Source organism: Silene latifolia, chromosome 11 (genome assembly GCF_048544455.1).
Source record: "Silene latifolia isolate original U9 population chromosome 11, ASM4854445v1, whole genome shotgun sequence".
Lineage (NCBI taxonomy): Eukaryota > Viridiplantae > Streptophyta > Magnoliopsida > Caryophyllales > Caryophyllaceae > Silene > Silene latifolia.
Window position 1 is genome coordinate 194,944,880 of NC_133536.1, and position 15,356 is coordinate 194,960,235.

Sequence of the window (15,356 nt, forward strand, 5' to 3'; positions counted from 1 at the left end):
ATACTTGTTCAATCTTTCAATATTATTCAAAGTATCCTCTAAACTCTTTTGTTCACTTAACTTACTTTAATCCAATAAAGTTGAAGTTAAAATTTTAAAAAGAGTACCTAATTCACCCCCTCCCCCTCTTAGGTACTTGAATCCATAAACTCAACAATTGGTATCAGAGCCTCGTGCTCTTGATCGAGGCTAACCGCCTTAGAGTTTGATTCGTGGGTAATGGATTCCGAGAAACACTCCAAGATCCCGGTCTTTACCGGTTCGAATTTTGGATGGTGGAAACTCAAAATGGAACATTACATCAAAAGTATCGATTATCAATGTTGGAACATCATCCAAAATGGACCTCTTGCCATTGAGGAAACCGATATTCTTAACGGTTTCACCAAGACTAAAGAGGAAAGAAATTACAATGAGAACGACTTCAAGCTTGCCGAAAAGAATTCCAAAGCAATGTCGATTCTTCAACGTTGTGTTGGTGAGGGGGAAGTTAGTCGAATCTCCGGGTGTCCTACGGCAAAATCCATTTGGGATTCCCTTGTACTTGCATATGAAGGGACGTCCCAAGTAAGAAAACACCGTATTGACCTTCTCATGCAACAATATGAAATGTTTAGAATGTCAAAGGACGAGTCTTTAAATAATTTTTCTTCTCGTTTTTCTTGTATAATTAATGAGCTTCAAAGTCTAGGAAGGAATTTCGAGTCCGAGGACATCATTCGAAAAATCCTTCGTAGTCTAACCCCTAAATGGCAACCTAAAGTTACCGCCATAGAGGAAGCTAAAGATTTGTCAACCCTATCTCTTCATGAACTAATGGGATCACTAATGGCTCACGAGTTTAATCTCGATAAGCATTCTAGTGAGTCATCAAAGGGAAAGAGTCTCGCCCTCACATCTTCTCCAAGTGATGAAGAAGATGAGGAGGAAGACGAGTTTGCTATGTTCACAAGAAACTTAGCCGGGTTGGTAAATGGACAAGGTAACAAAAAGTTCACTAATAATTACTCGAAAAAGCGCTTTCCTAAGAGACGACCTACTTCCACCGTGGGATGCTTTAAATGTGGTGACAAAACTCATCAAATTAAAGAATGTCCCAAGTGGGAGGAAATCAAATCTAAGGAAAGAAGAGAAAAGGTTAAAAAAGACTATAAACATAGAGTCATGAGTGCTATATGGGGAATGTCCGACTCCGAGGAAGATGAGGAACTCATCAAGGAGGAACTTGAGGCTAAAATGTGTCTTGCAAATCATGGCAAAGAAAAAGTCTCAAAAACCTCAAAACTTGAACACTTAAGATGCCTCATGGCTAACCCCGACGATTCCGACTCCGATTCCGACAACGAGGTAAATCATCTAAAGGCCAAGGCTAGAACTTACTCCAAAGAGAAAGTATGTAAGCTTCTTGACCAACTTTTTGATAAGTGTCGGTCTCAAACTAACAAGCTTGATATAATGCAAAATGAGATTGAGGAAATTGCTCAAGAGAACTTTAATCTGAAAAATGAACTAAAAGCAACAGACTGCGTCACTGTCACATCTGAAGCATATAACGAAGTTAAAAGAGTCAACAAGTTAAACAAACATTTGACTAAAGAACTAGAGCGTCTTAGGTCAACACCCACGGACGTCTCTGACCTTGAAAATGTCAACACTACCTTGGTGATGCAAGTTTCCTCTCTAACCAAGGAACGTGATGATTTTTTGAAGGTCAAAGATGATCTTGAAAATGAGATCTATGACCTTGTAGTTGAAGTTGTAGACTTAAGAGAAACAGTCTCTAAGACTGTTGCTTCTGACCACGACTTAGACAAGTTTAAAAGAAAAAGTGAATGGTTGGAAAATGAAAATGAGTGTCTCAAAAGTGAGGTTGTTTGTCTCAAGAATGAAATAGAAGATCTCCATGATAGGCTTACTTTCTTTCAAAAAGGTATGCCCGAATGTAGCACTTCTAGGTCTTCTCCTCACCATAGATCCGATGAAGTCGTTGATCTAAGCAAGAGACTTGACGAGATGACATCTAAATATGAGGACTCCAAAGAAAGAATCATTTATCTCGTGTCTAAACTCAACAATCACACCCATGACTTCATTGTTGAGAAAAGATTGTCCATAGAAAGTGCTAAAAATGATGAACTTAAAAGAGAAAAGGAAAAGAATTTGCATCTTCTCTCACGTGTCCATGACTTGACCAATGAACTTGTTAATGCTAAGAACATCACTGAAAAATGGGAAGGAAGTCAAACCGTGTTAAACTTCCTCACGAATCAAACCGAAAAATGTGAGAAATCTGCTGGTTTGGGGTTCAAATGGAACAATCGGACCGATTGTTGCATCCAGAAGCCTAAAAACGATTTTAGAGGAAGGAAGTATGTAGGTCTTTCCGAATACATCATTTGCAATTATTGTGGTGACAATGGTCATGTTTTTAATGGTTGTACAAAACGTTTTGATGACATTGATAAGAACACCAAAGCATTAAAAGAAATGGACATTAAGAAAGACACCACAAGTTATGTTGATCACAAAAAGGGACCCAAATTCATTTGGGTTCCTAAACTCAAAAACTAATCTTGTGTAGGGCTTGGTGAGAGGCGGCCGCAATTGGTACTTGGATAGTGGATGCTCTCGTCACATGACGGGTGATAGAATCCAATTCCTCTCACTTAAAGCGTATGATGGTGGCACGGTAAGGTTTGGTGACAACAAGAAAGGTGAAGTAATTGGTATTGGAAAAGTTGGTAAGTCATCCTTACTTTGTGTCGACAATGTGCGGCTTGTCAAAGGTTTGAAACATAATCTCCTTAGTATTTCTCAACTTTGTGATAAGGGTAATGTTGTTGAATTTCATGCTAATGTGTGTCGAATTTTTGATGCCACTACTAATGAACTAATACTCGAAGGAAGACGTGTCAAAGATGTTTACTTGACTAATTTGAACTCTCTATCCGGTCACACCATGTCTTGCATGAGTGTAATGAACAATGATCCTTGGTTATGGCATAAAAGGTTTGGTCATGTTAGTACAAAAACTCTTAATACCCTTAAAAGACTTGATTTGGTTGAAGGCATTCCTAATATAAAATTTGAAATTGATAAAGTATGTGATGAATGTGCTAGAGGTAAACATGTTAAAAGTTCCTTCAAATCCAAAAGAATTATGAGTACATCTCAACCTTTGCAACTTTTACATATCGACTTGTGTGGACCAATGAGAACTAGAAGTAGAGGTGGTAGTCGTTATGTGTGTGTCATTGTTGATGATTACTCTAGGTTTGTTTGGGCACTCTTCCTAAGCTCTAAGGATGAGACATTTGATGAGTTTCTAATTTGGTTAAAGAAGATTCAAAATAAACTTGGTTTAAAACTTGTTTCAATGAGAACCGATCATGGAACCGAATTCGAAAACTCATCATTTGGTGCTTATTGTGATGACAATGGTGTAGACCATAACTTCTCGGCTCCTAGAACCCCACAACAAAATGGTGTGGTTGAAAGGATGAATAGAACCCTTGAAGGAATGGCTAGAACAATGTTATTAACTAGTAAGTTGCCTAAGAACTTTTGGGCCGAAGCGGTAAATACCGCTTGCTACATTTATAATCGTGTCATGATAAGGAGTATTTTAAACAAAACTCCCTATGAATCATTGCGTGGAAGAAAACCCAACATTTCATATTTTAGATGTTTTGGAAGCAAATGTTTTGTTCACAACAATGGTAAAAACAACTTGGGTAAGTTCGATCCACGTAGTGATGAAGGAGTATTTATTGGATACTCCGACCAAAGCAAGGCCTATAAAGTTTACAATAAACGAACCTTGTTAATTGAAGAAAGCATCCATGTCATTTTTGATGAATCTAGTGTGCTTGGACAGGTACAAAACATGGATGATGATGATGAAGACGAGGATGATGAGTTTGAGATTGGTCTTGTTCGAAAAGACTTCGTGTTCACGGATGAAGAAGCTCCCAAAGACCGAATTGCAACGGACACGAGACTGTCACCTTCGAGAGGAGAGCAAAGCAATTCGGGGGAACACGTAGCACCTCTCGCTCATCGTTTCCTCTCTGAAAGCAACAAACCCAACGATCGTTGCTTCTACCTCCGAATCAAGAAAACCAAAACAAGTGAGGATGAAGAACTTTCCAGTCAATAGTAATCCATCGTGGATCGATGTCTTTGAGGGGGAACAAGAAACTATTGTTCCAAAGAAGTGGAAACATCAAAGCTCTCATCCACTCTCTAATCTCACAAGTGATCTTAACTCGGGAATTCGAACAAGATCATCCGTCAACCATCTCGCTCACCTTAATGAGTATTGTGCCCATAATGCCTTCCTATCTCAAATTGAGCCTTCAAATGTAACAGTCGCCTTGACTGATGCGGATTGGGTGCTTGCCATGCAAGATGAGCTCAACCAATTCAAAAGAAATGAGGTATGGCACCTAGTCCCTAGACCGCCTAATCGTACCGTCATTGGTACTAGGTGGGTCTTTCGCAACAAGCTTGATGACTCGGGAGAAATTGTAAGGAACAAGGCTAGACTAGTGGTGCAAGGTTATAACCAACAAGAGGGTATTGATTACGATGAAACCTATGCACCGGTAGCTAGACTTGAGGCCATACGATTACTTATAGCTTTTGCGGCTCACAAAGGCATTAAACTCTTCCAAATGGATGTCAAAACCGCTTTCTTAAATGGATAATTGGAAGAAGATGTCTTTGTGGAGCAACCACCGGGTTTTGAGAACAATGACTTGCCTAACCATGTTTTCAAATTAGACAAAGCTCTTTATGGTTTAAAACAAGCACCAAGATGTTGGTATGATAGATTGTCTAAATTTCTTATTGAAAATGGTTTTAAAAGAGGCTCCGTTGACAAAACATTGTTCTTGAAGCAACAGTCAGACGAACTGTTGGTTGTACAAGTATATGTTGATGACATTATATTTGGTGCAACAAATGAACTCCTTTACTTATATTTTTCGGAACTAATGAAATCGGAGTTTGAAATGAGCATGATGGGTGAGCTAGGATTCTTCCTTGGGCTCCAAATTAAGCAATCAAAGGATGGAATCATGATCCATCAACAAAAGTATATTAAGGAAATGCTTAAGAAATTTGGGATGACTAATGGTAAGCCTCATGATACACCTATGGTAGCCGGGTCCAAATTGGACAAAGATGAACTCGGTAAGAATGTTAGTGATAAGGTGTATAGAGGTATGATAGGCTCACTTCTTTACTTGACCGCAAGTCGTCCCGACATTCTCTTTAGTGTATGCTTATGTGCTAGGTTCCAAGCAAATCCGAAAGAATCACATTTCAAAGCCGTTAAACGAATTCTTCGGTATTTGATTGGAACACAAAATCTTTACTTATGGTATCCCTTATATTGTCCCTTTGATCTCATAGGCTATTCGGATGCGGACTATGCGGGATGCACGGTAGATAGAAAGAGTACCTCCGGAATTGCAACGTTCTTGGGTCCTTGCTTGACTTCTTGGGCCTCAAAGAAACAAAACACGGTAGCTCTTTCTACGGCCGAAAGTGAGTACGTTAGCGCGGCACATTGTTGTTCTCAACTCCTTTGGGTAAAACAACAACTCTTGGATTTTGGTATTATTTTTGACTCCATTCCTTTAATGTGTGATAATACGAGTGCAATAAATATTTCCAAAAATCTTATTCAACACTCTAAAACTAAGCATATTGATATTCGTCACCATTTTATTCGTGATCATGTGGAAAAAGGACATATTAAACTTATCTTTTGCAAGACCGAAAATCAAATTGCCGATATTTTTACTAAACCACTTGCAAGAGAACATTTTGAGAAATTTAGATTAGAAATTGGGTTAATTAATAGCTTGTGATTTTTAGTATGAGTATTACAAAATTCCTTAATTGATTAAATAAAATTTGGATATATGTTATTAAGTGTTCTAAGTGCATTGACATCATGTTTGGACCGAAATTGACACCGTATTTGTGAGTCGGTAATCACTCAACCTCATATCTAAATTTACGTTTATTATATGCTACCTTGTGTTTTTATTTCGAGTGATTAAATTTTGTCTAGTCGGGCCAACTACCTCACTTACCTCATTAAATGGGCCATTAAATTCCTCAACCCACTACCTATCACTACCCGTCCAAAACGCCTAAACCCAATTACCCTTCCATCTCCCAAATCCATTAACACCATCAAAGCTAACCTACCCTTAACCCACAATGGTAAAAACCTCCTTTAACACAACCATACCCATTAAACCCACAAAAGTTACCTCCCCTGTCACATCAAATCCGCCCACATCACCAACCCCAACCATGACTCCAGTCAAAACATCTTACGCCTTTCCTCCACAAACCTCAAACACGACATCAACAAACCCAGATCCACCTAGCCCTCAACCATCACCAAAACCCACTGACTCTCCATCATCCGACGACATACCCATCTCCACAATGGTAGGACGACGCACTCGTGGTGGTCGGAAGAAAAGCTCCACTGTTCCGAGCTCCTCCTCTGAACCGGTTACTGTTTTGGTTGAAGACGTTGAAGATGAAACTGAATTTGACTTGAATGAAAATCCGTCGAAATCCGGCGAGTCTGACTCGACTCCGGCGAAAAAGAACAACAAAAGAAAAGAAAAAGCCTCCTCCTCTCAATTACCCCCAATATCAGAAACTCTCGAGCAAAGTAATGTTGATAACCCGATTATTGATACCCCAATTGAAAATCCCAGTGAACCTCCTCACAAAAAATCGAAACCATTGAAGAAAAAGCTTGTATATCTTGCTCCCTCCGACCCGGTATCCCTAACCTCGAAGTGGGATCTAGCCATTGTTTGGGCTCACCTTGAGAGTATTGACCTCCCTACTTCAATTCACAAAAACTGTGAGAGGTTAATGAACATCAAAGCCATTCACTCCCCTCGGGTTTACAATCAAACATGGTTCGAGCCGCTTGCTTTTCACTCTGTCCGTGATATGGTTTTAGCTCAAGGTTGGGAGAAGCTGTTGGAAATGCGTGAGCCGGTGTTTGTGAGCGAGGTGTTTCAGTTCTTCGCAACTGTTCGGGTTGATAAATCTGGTGAATTCCTTACGGCAAAGGTGAATGGTAAGCCACTTAAACTTTCTCAAACTGATTTCGCTACAGCCCTTGGTATTCCAGTCGGAGGTTATGACAAACTTCCCTCCGAAACTTGGGTAGCTTTACCTTATGCCTCACCCCTAAATATCGCCCAAACCGTTTGTCCCAAAACCGTTTCTCCTGGACCCGTGAGCAACACCCAAATCCCACCTCTTCTTCGAATTATTTTTAATATGCTTTGTAGGTCAATTTACCCTTCGGGTGATAGAGGAAAACTCACCATTGCCTTACAATATTTAATCTATCACATTGCTACCCATAAGAAGGTGAACCTAGTTGGGCTAATGTTTAAACGTTTTCATCTTATCTCGACCAAGCTTCGTCGACCTTCTTCTAGCTTGATTCATTTACCCTATGGAATGTGGTTATCGGTTGTGCTCAAGGCACACGGGGTTTTAGTGAATACTAGCTTGGGTTCATTGGATATGTGTGATGTTATGAGTGATGGGCAAATGGGGAAGATGCTTATCAAGGTTGAGAATGATGAGTTAATTTCTGTGAAAATTAAGAAGGACCCGGAAGTTGGGTCATCTAGTCAAGGGAATACGGGTAATATGCGGGATGTACTCAATGCCGTGGCTGAGTTAGGTGCTTGGATTAGGGAAGATGCTCGTCAAAAGGACTTGGCAATCTCGGCCCTTGCTTCTACTTTGGACCTCATCCGTGGTGAGGTGGATATTATTTCCACCCTTGTGTCAACAAAAGAGGTTGGTGAAGATGCTAATGTGGATGATGATCCGTTGGGTAGTGGCTCGGATGGTGAACAAGCCTCCTCTCCTTAGCCTTTCCATCTCCTCTCGGCCTATTTACCCTTATCCGTACCCCCTTATTTTGTTCCACCTTGGTTGTGCCCTCTAAGACTTATTTTCTTTGCTCGTTATTTTGAACATTTGGTGGTGTACTTTAAACTTTGTTTAGCTATGTTGAACTTTGGTTAGCTTATGCTTAATCCTTGTTTATGTTGACCTTGTTACCTTGTCACACTTCCATGTGTCTTTTTGTGTTTTCCTATGAAATATCTGCACTCTAATGCTTGTGACATCCCTATCCTTTTGATGATGTCAAGAGGGGGAAAAGGTAAACTCATGCTCTAAATCTCCTTGCTTATTGATTAAACTAATGTCTTGCCTAACCTTCTTAGCTTGATTCTTGTTTGGGGCAATGTAAAATTGTCATGATAGTTTGATTCTAGCTTTTGCCCTTGGTAAGGTAATATTGTCCCTTCTCTATCATTTGATCTTGCTTGTTAAAAATCTTGAATTAAGGTGTTTACATTGCTTATACATTCGTTTGGGGCTTGTCATCATCAAAGGGGGAATTTGTTGGGTTCCTTATGTTGATGATAACATGCCCATTTGATTTGTGTATTCTTAGTTTACCTTTTCAGGATTAATGATGTAATCAAGCTTGGATTAAGAAGTGTTGAAGTTGTTATTAATCCCATTGTATTTAGTCAAGTGTCATCTAATGTACAAGCGAGAAAGTTAAGTATAGTAGAGTAATAGAAACAGTCCAGACGACTGTTGCTTTCACACGCAAACAGCTGTTTGAATTTTGCCACAACTCGAGAAACTTGAAGCCCCTTTTTATCTTTCAAAAAGCTTTCACGTGATTATCATTTTTCAAAGATATAATATCAGATTTTTATTAAGGAGTAGTTTTCTTTAAAGAGTGGTTTGAATTATTCAAAATGTTTCCTCTTTATGCAAATTCAAACCCTTGGTTTTTAAGAAAACAAAAGTTGCTTTTTGCCATATTTGTGTTAACTTGTCATCATGTGACTTGTCTCACATCTTTTGTTTTCTGATTTTGCATGAGCATTTAAGGCTATCTTTCAAACCTTCTTTCTCTATTCTTACCTTTGCAAAAGACTCTTTTTTGGTGCTAGTTTTGGGTGGTTGCTATTGCCCTTCACATGCAAGGTCTTTGACCCTTCAAAACCCTAGCAATCCCTTCACTCACCTCCTCTATAAATACCGAGTCCCTCCTTCATTAATTCCCAAGACTTTTCTGAATTAATTCTTTCATGTTTTGCAAATTGTTTTTTAAAAGCTTAAAACCGTGTTCTTTGCAAAATACTTTAAAAGTCTTCAAGTGTCTTTCAGTTTCTACAGTCGTGGCCACTGTTGCTTTTCTATACTAAACTCTCTTGCTTAAAAGTGTTGATCTTGTAAAAGTTGTCCACCTCTATTCTTTGTTAAGAATGTGTTAGTGGAAACTTGATCCTTTACATTTTAAGTGTGTTAGTAGAGTTTAAGGACGGAGTAGTCTTTTGCTCTTGACAACCGGAGTAGGTTGTGAGTTGGCAATCGGAGTAGATTGCGAGTTAGCTTGTCATAAGAACGGAGTAGTTCTTGTACTAGCTTTGCAACCGGAGTAGGTTGGCGTCTTTTATTACAAGGGTCTTTTAGTTGTCGGAGTAGATCACTAAAGGAAAGTAATAAAAAGGTAGATTGGACGTAGGCACTTTAGTATTTGCCGAACCAATTCAAAAACTCGTGTTCATTGTTTATCACTTTAATTCCGCTGCCTTTTTACTTTGTTTGTTTGTTTTGTTTCGCTTAAACTTAGAAGTAACAGTTCATCATACTGTCGTATTTGGTCTGCAGTAATACTCCACAAACTGAGACAAATAGATAAAGTCAGAACGATTGTTGCTTTCATACTTCAGCAAACATTCATCGTGATACTTGTTCAATCTTTCAATATTATTCAAAGTATCCTCTAAACTCTTTTATTCACTTAACTTACTTTAATCCAATAAAGTTGAAGTTAAAATTTTAAAAAGAGTACCTAATTCACCCCCTCCCCCTCTTAGGTACTTGAATCCATAAACTCAACAGTATGTTTACCATTGAAGTACAAAAAGTAACGTCCTGCTTACGAGCGGGTATAACTTTGTCAAGCTACGTAGCTTGTTTTAGGAATATTTCCATATCATAGCTTTCCATATTTTCTCGTACAATCTCGCTTGTATCTATTTTTCCTTCTTTCGTTATTTGCAATCTTATGTAATTACCTTAGTTTACAAAGTTTAGATTTAGGGTAAATATTCTAGATATGTTTCTTGTGCTCCAATGTATTTGAAGTATACAAGGACACATTGTAATGCTTGTATTGATCCATCAATAATAATCAATCTTTCATAAACCTTACATGGTATCAATCAATAACGAAGAAGACGTTTGAGGGCACTCCAATGAAGCTCGGTTGGGTGTTGCATAAACTGGGCAAGTCGGTTGACAGCGAATGCGATATCCGGACGAGTAAATGAAAGGTAGTGTAGACTTCCCAACGCAGCACGATAAGCAGTAACATTCGAAAGAGCGTTGTGTAAAGGAGGGTGAACAGCTAAAAGTGTGTTAGCAGGTTTCGATTCAAGCATATTGTGATTGTGCAATAAATCATGGATATAATTTGATTGTGTCAAAAGGAGACCTTAGGGGTTGGGGCTGACCTATATACCTAAGAAGTACGACAAAGTACCCAAATCTTTGAGGGCAAAACGTGTGACCAGTGAGGTGATGAATGATGACATGTGATGTGGGTCGGAACCGGTGACAATTATGTCATCGACATAGACGAGTAAATACAAGGTGTGCGACTGTGTCGTGTATAAAAATAGTGAGGGGTCAGCAAGTGAGGCCTTGAAGTCGAGGCCAAAAAGATGTTGCTTTAGTGTCGTGTACCAGGCTTGTGGTCCCTATTTAAGTCCGTAAATCGTTTTGTTGAGTTTACAGACATGTGTAGGGTGTTCGGGATTAGTGAAACCCGGTGGTTGTGACATATAAACTTCATCCGAGAGAGTACCTTGTAAAAAGCATTATTAATATCGAGTTGGCGTAAAGACCAACCCTTGGTGAGAGCAAGTGATAACAAAGTACGTACCGTGGCAAGTTTGACAACCGGACTAAAGGTCTCAGAGTAGTCGACCCCGACACGTTGTAAGAAACCTTTGGCAACCAGGCGAGCTTTATACTTGTCAATGGTGTTGTCGGGTTTGTATTTGATACGATAAATGCACTTACACCCAATAACATTATAGGATGGGTTATGAGGGACAAGTGTCCAGGTTTTATTGTTGTGAAGAGCATCAAATTCGGCAATCATGGCAGCGCGCCACAAGGGATCCACAAGATCTTGTTTTGTCGTGTTTGGTAAACGGGAAGGTGGGAGAAGAGTGGCGAGTTTGGCGTTTTTGGGGTTGGGTTTGCGAATGTTGTTAGTTAAACGAGTGACAACGCGAGAAGGTGGTGGTGGTGGTGGTAGTGGTGTCGGTGAGGTAGCAAGGGAAGTAGTAGAACTTGGTTCAGTTGAAGGAGAGGGGATGGTCGTGAGAGGCGAGGCAGTGGTATGAGGAACAGAGGAGGAGGGTTGGGTTGTTGAAGCGCGAGGTGAGGAAGGGGGAGTGTGAGGTGGAGAGGTCTGGTGTGGGGGAGACGTGGGAGGAGGTTCCATGGCTTCAAGGAACCACGAGGTGGTGGGGATAGGAGTCGTGGAGGGAGAGGAATCAGGTTTAATGAAGTCAGGGTAGGGAAAAGAGTTTTCGACATACTTAACATGTCTAGAGGTGAAGATTTTATGAGTGGTGGGATCGAGACAGTGAAATGCGCATTGTGTAGGGTAATAGCTAACAAAAACGCATGGTTTGGAATGTGGTTCTAATTTGTTAGACGTATATGGCCGAAGCCAAGGGTAGCAAAGGCAACCGAAACTTCGAAGTTTGGCATAGTTGGGTGGTTGGCCAAAAAGACGAGCATACGGGGTGGAGTTTTGTAAAGTAGCTGTGGGTAAGCGGTTGATAAGGTAGGTGGCGGTTGAGAAAGCATGGGTCCAAAAAGTTGGAGGCAGCCGTGAGTGAGTAAGGAGGGACAACCCGGTTTCGACTATGTGATGGTGACGTCGTTATCTCGATGTTGTGTTAATTGTGAATTGCATGGTTCAAATACGATTATCCCGATGATGTGTTTCCTCCTTCGAATGCCTTCATTTCAGCTCGCCAAAACCGCTCTCAACCTCAGGCCCACACCACCACTACTCAACACTCCACCTCTGACCCATTTCGTCTGTGGCTTGTCGATAGTGGTGACACCCACCACATCACCAATGACCTTGAAAACCTTGCTTTACACAACCCTTATGATGGTAGTGATGAACTAGTGTATGGTGACGGCTCCGCTTTACCCATCTCACGCATAGGTTCGTTTACTGCTTCCGCTCATTCTTCTTCCAAATTATTCTTTAACAACGTTTTATTTGTTCCATCGATTTCTCGCAATATATTGTTTGTCTCTCAATTTTTTCGCGATAATAACGCCTATTTTGAATTCTCACAAACCTCTTTTTCTATAAAGGAACTTCACACTCATCGGATTCTTATAAGTGGGACGTCTAATAGTGGAGTCTATGAATGGCATCCTCCAAACCCGATCGTTTACACTAGCCGGCTCTCTAAAGACTATGGTTGGCATCATCGTCTTGGACATCCTTCGGCAAAAATATTACGTTATTTAATTAATAAATTTTCTATTTCAATTCCAAGTAGTTTAGTTGATTTTTGTAACTCTTGTCATATACACAAGAGCCACAAAATTGAATTTTCTACTTCTACGCTATTATCGAAAGCTCCGTTAGATTTAATTTTCACCGACTTATGGTCTTTTCCTATTGTGTCGTATGACAATTTTAAGTATTACATTATCTTTGTTGATGACTTTACTAAGTATATTTGGTTATATCCGCTCAAGTTGAAATCTGATGCTACGACTGTTTTTATTCGCTTTCGAAAACTTGTTGAGAAATTTTTCAAACGTCCCATATTAAAAATATTTTCTGACAACGGAGGTGAGTATATTAAGACGGCTCATACTCTCAGTGATAACGACATTGGGCATCTTACTACTCCACCTCTCACCCCCGAATTGAATGGGTATGCTGAACGACGTCACCGTCACATAGTCGAAATCGGGTTGTCCCTCCTTACTCACTCACGGCTGCCTCCAACTTTTTGGACCCATGCTTTCTCAACCGCCACCTACCTTATCAACCGCTTACCCACAGCTACTTTATAAAATTCCACCCCGTATGCTCGTCTTTTTGGCCAACCACCCAACTATGCCAAACTTCGAAGTTTCGGTTGCCTTTGCTACCCTTGGCTTCGGCCATATACGTCTCACAAATTAGAACCACGTTCCAAACCATGCGCTTTTGTTGGCTATTCCCCGACACAAAGCGCATTTCACTGTCTCGATCCCACCACTCATAAAATCTTCACCTCTAGACATGTTAAGTTTGTCGAAAACTTCTTTCCCTACCCTGACCTCATTACACCTGATTCCTCTCCCTCCACGACTCCTATCCCCACCACCTCGTGGTTCCATGAAGCCATGGAACCTCCTCCCACGTCTTCCCCACACCAGACCTCTCCACCTCACACTCCCCCTTCCTCACCTCGCACTTCAACAACCCAACCCTCCTCCTCTGTTCCTCATACCACTGCCTCGCCTCCCACGACCATCCCCTCTCCTTCAACTGAACCAAGTTCTACTACTTCCCCTGCTACCTCACCGACACCACTACCACCACCACCACCATCTTCTCGCGTTATCACTCGTTTAACTAACAATATTCGCAAACCCAACCCCAAATACGCCAAACTTGCCACTCTTCTCCCACCTTCCCGTTTGCCAAAAACGACAAAACAAGATCTTGTGGATCCCTTGTGGCGCGCTGCCATGATTGCCGAATTTGATGCTCTTCACAACAATAAAACCTTGACACTTGTCCCTCATAAACCATTCTATAATGTTATTGGGTGTAAGTGGATTTATCGTATCAAATACAAACCCGACAACACCATTGACAAGTATAAAGCTCGCCTGGTTGCCAAAGGTTTCTTACAACGTGCCGGGGTCGACTACTCTGAGACCTTTAGTCCGGTTGTCAACCTGCCACGGTACGTACTTTGTTATCACTTGCTCTCACCAAGGGTTGGTGTTTACGCCAACTCGATATTAATAATGCTTTTTTACAAGGTACGCTCTCGGATGAAGTTTATATGTCACAGGCACCGGGTTTCACTAATCCCGAACACCCTACACATGTCTGTAAACTCAACAAAGTGATTTACGGACTTAAACAGGCACCACGAGCTTGGTACACGACACTAAAGCAACATCTTTTTTGCCTTGGCTTCAAGGCCTCACTTGCTGACCCATCACTATTTTTATACACGACACAGTCGCACACCTTGTATTTACTCGTCTATGTCGATGACATAATTGTCACCGGTTCCGACCCACATCACGTGTCATTATTCATCACCTCACTGGCCACACGTTTTGCCCTCAAAGATTTGGGTACTTTGTCGTACTTCTTAGGTATAGAGGTCACCCCCAACCCCCAAGGTCTCCTTTTGACACAATCAAAATATATCCATGATTTATTGCACAATCACAATATGCTTGAGTTGAAACTTGCTAACACACCTTTAGCTGTTCACCCTTCTTTACACAACGATGAGAGTCCTGGTCTTTCGAATGTTACTGCTTATCGTGCTGCGTTGGGAAGTCTACAGTACCTTTCATTTACTGGTCCCGATATCGCATTCGTTGTCAACCGACTTGCCAAGTTTATGCAACACCCAACCGAGCTTCACCGGAGTGCCCTCAAACGCCTTCTTCGTTATTTGAATGGTACGTATCATGTTCGTATTCAATTGTATCGTTCCTCACCATCTCGCCTTCATGCTTGTTGTGATGCTGATCTTGTTGGGGACTGTGACTCCTACATCTCTACCACGGGTTACATTACTTACTTGGGGCGTAATGCTATTTCTTGGGCCTCGAAAAAACAACTAGCTATAGCTTGTTCTTCCACTGAGGCCGAATTTCGAGCTGTTGCTACTACCTCTGCTGAATTGACTTGGCTTCGCTCGCTTCTAACTGAACTTCATGTTCCATTTTCTGCTCCACCGGTTATCTATTGTGACAATCTAAGTGCTACTCATTATTCTTCTAACCCCGTGTTTCATTCTCGAATGAAGCATTTGGCTCTTGCGTTTCATTTTGTTCGTGAACAAGTCCAACAAGGTCAACTTCGTGTTCAACATATTTCTGGAAATGACCAGCTAGCTGACGCTCTCACTAAGCCACTTCCATCACCACGTTTCACTTCTCTGGTGTGCAAGATCGGTCTC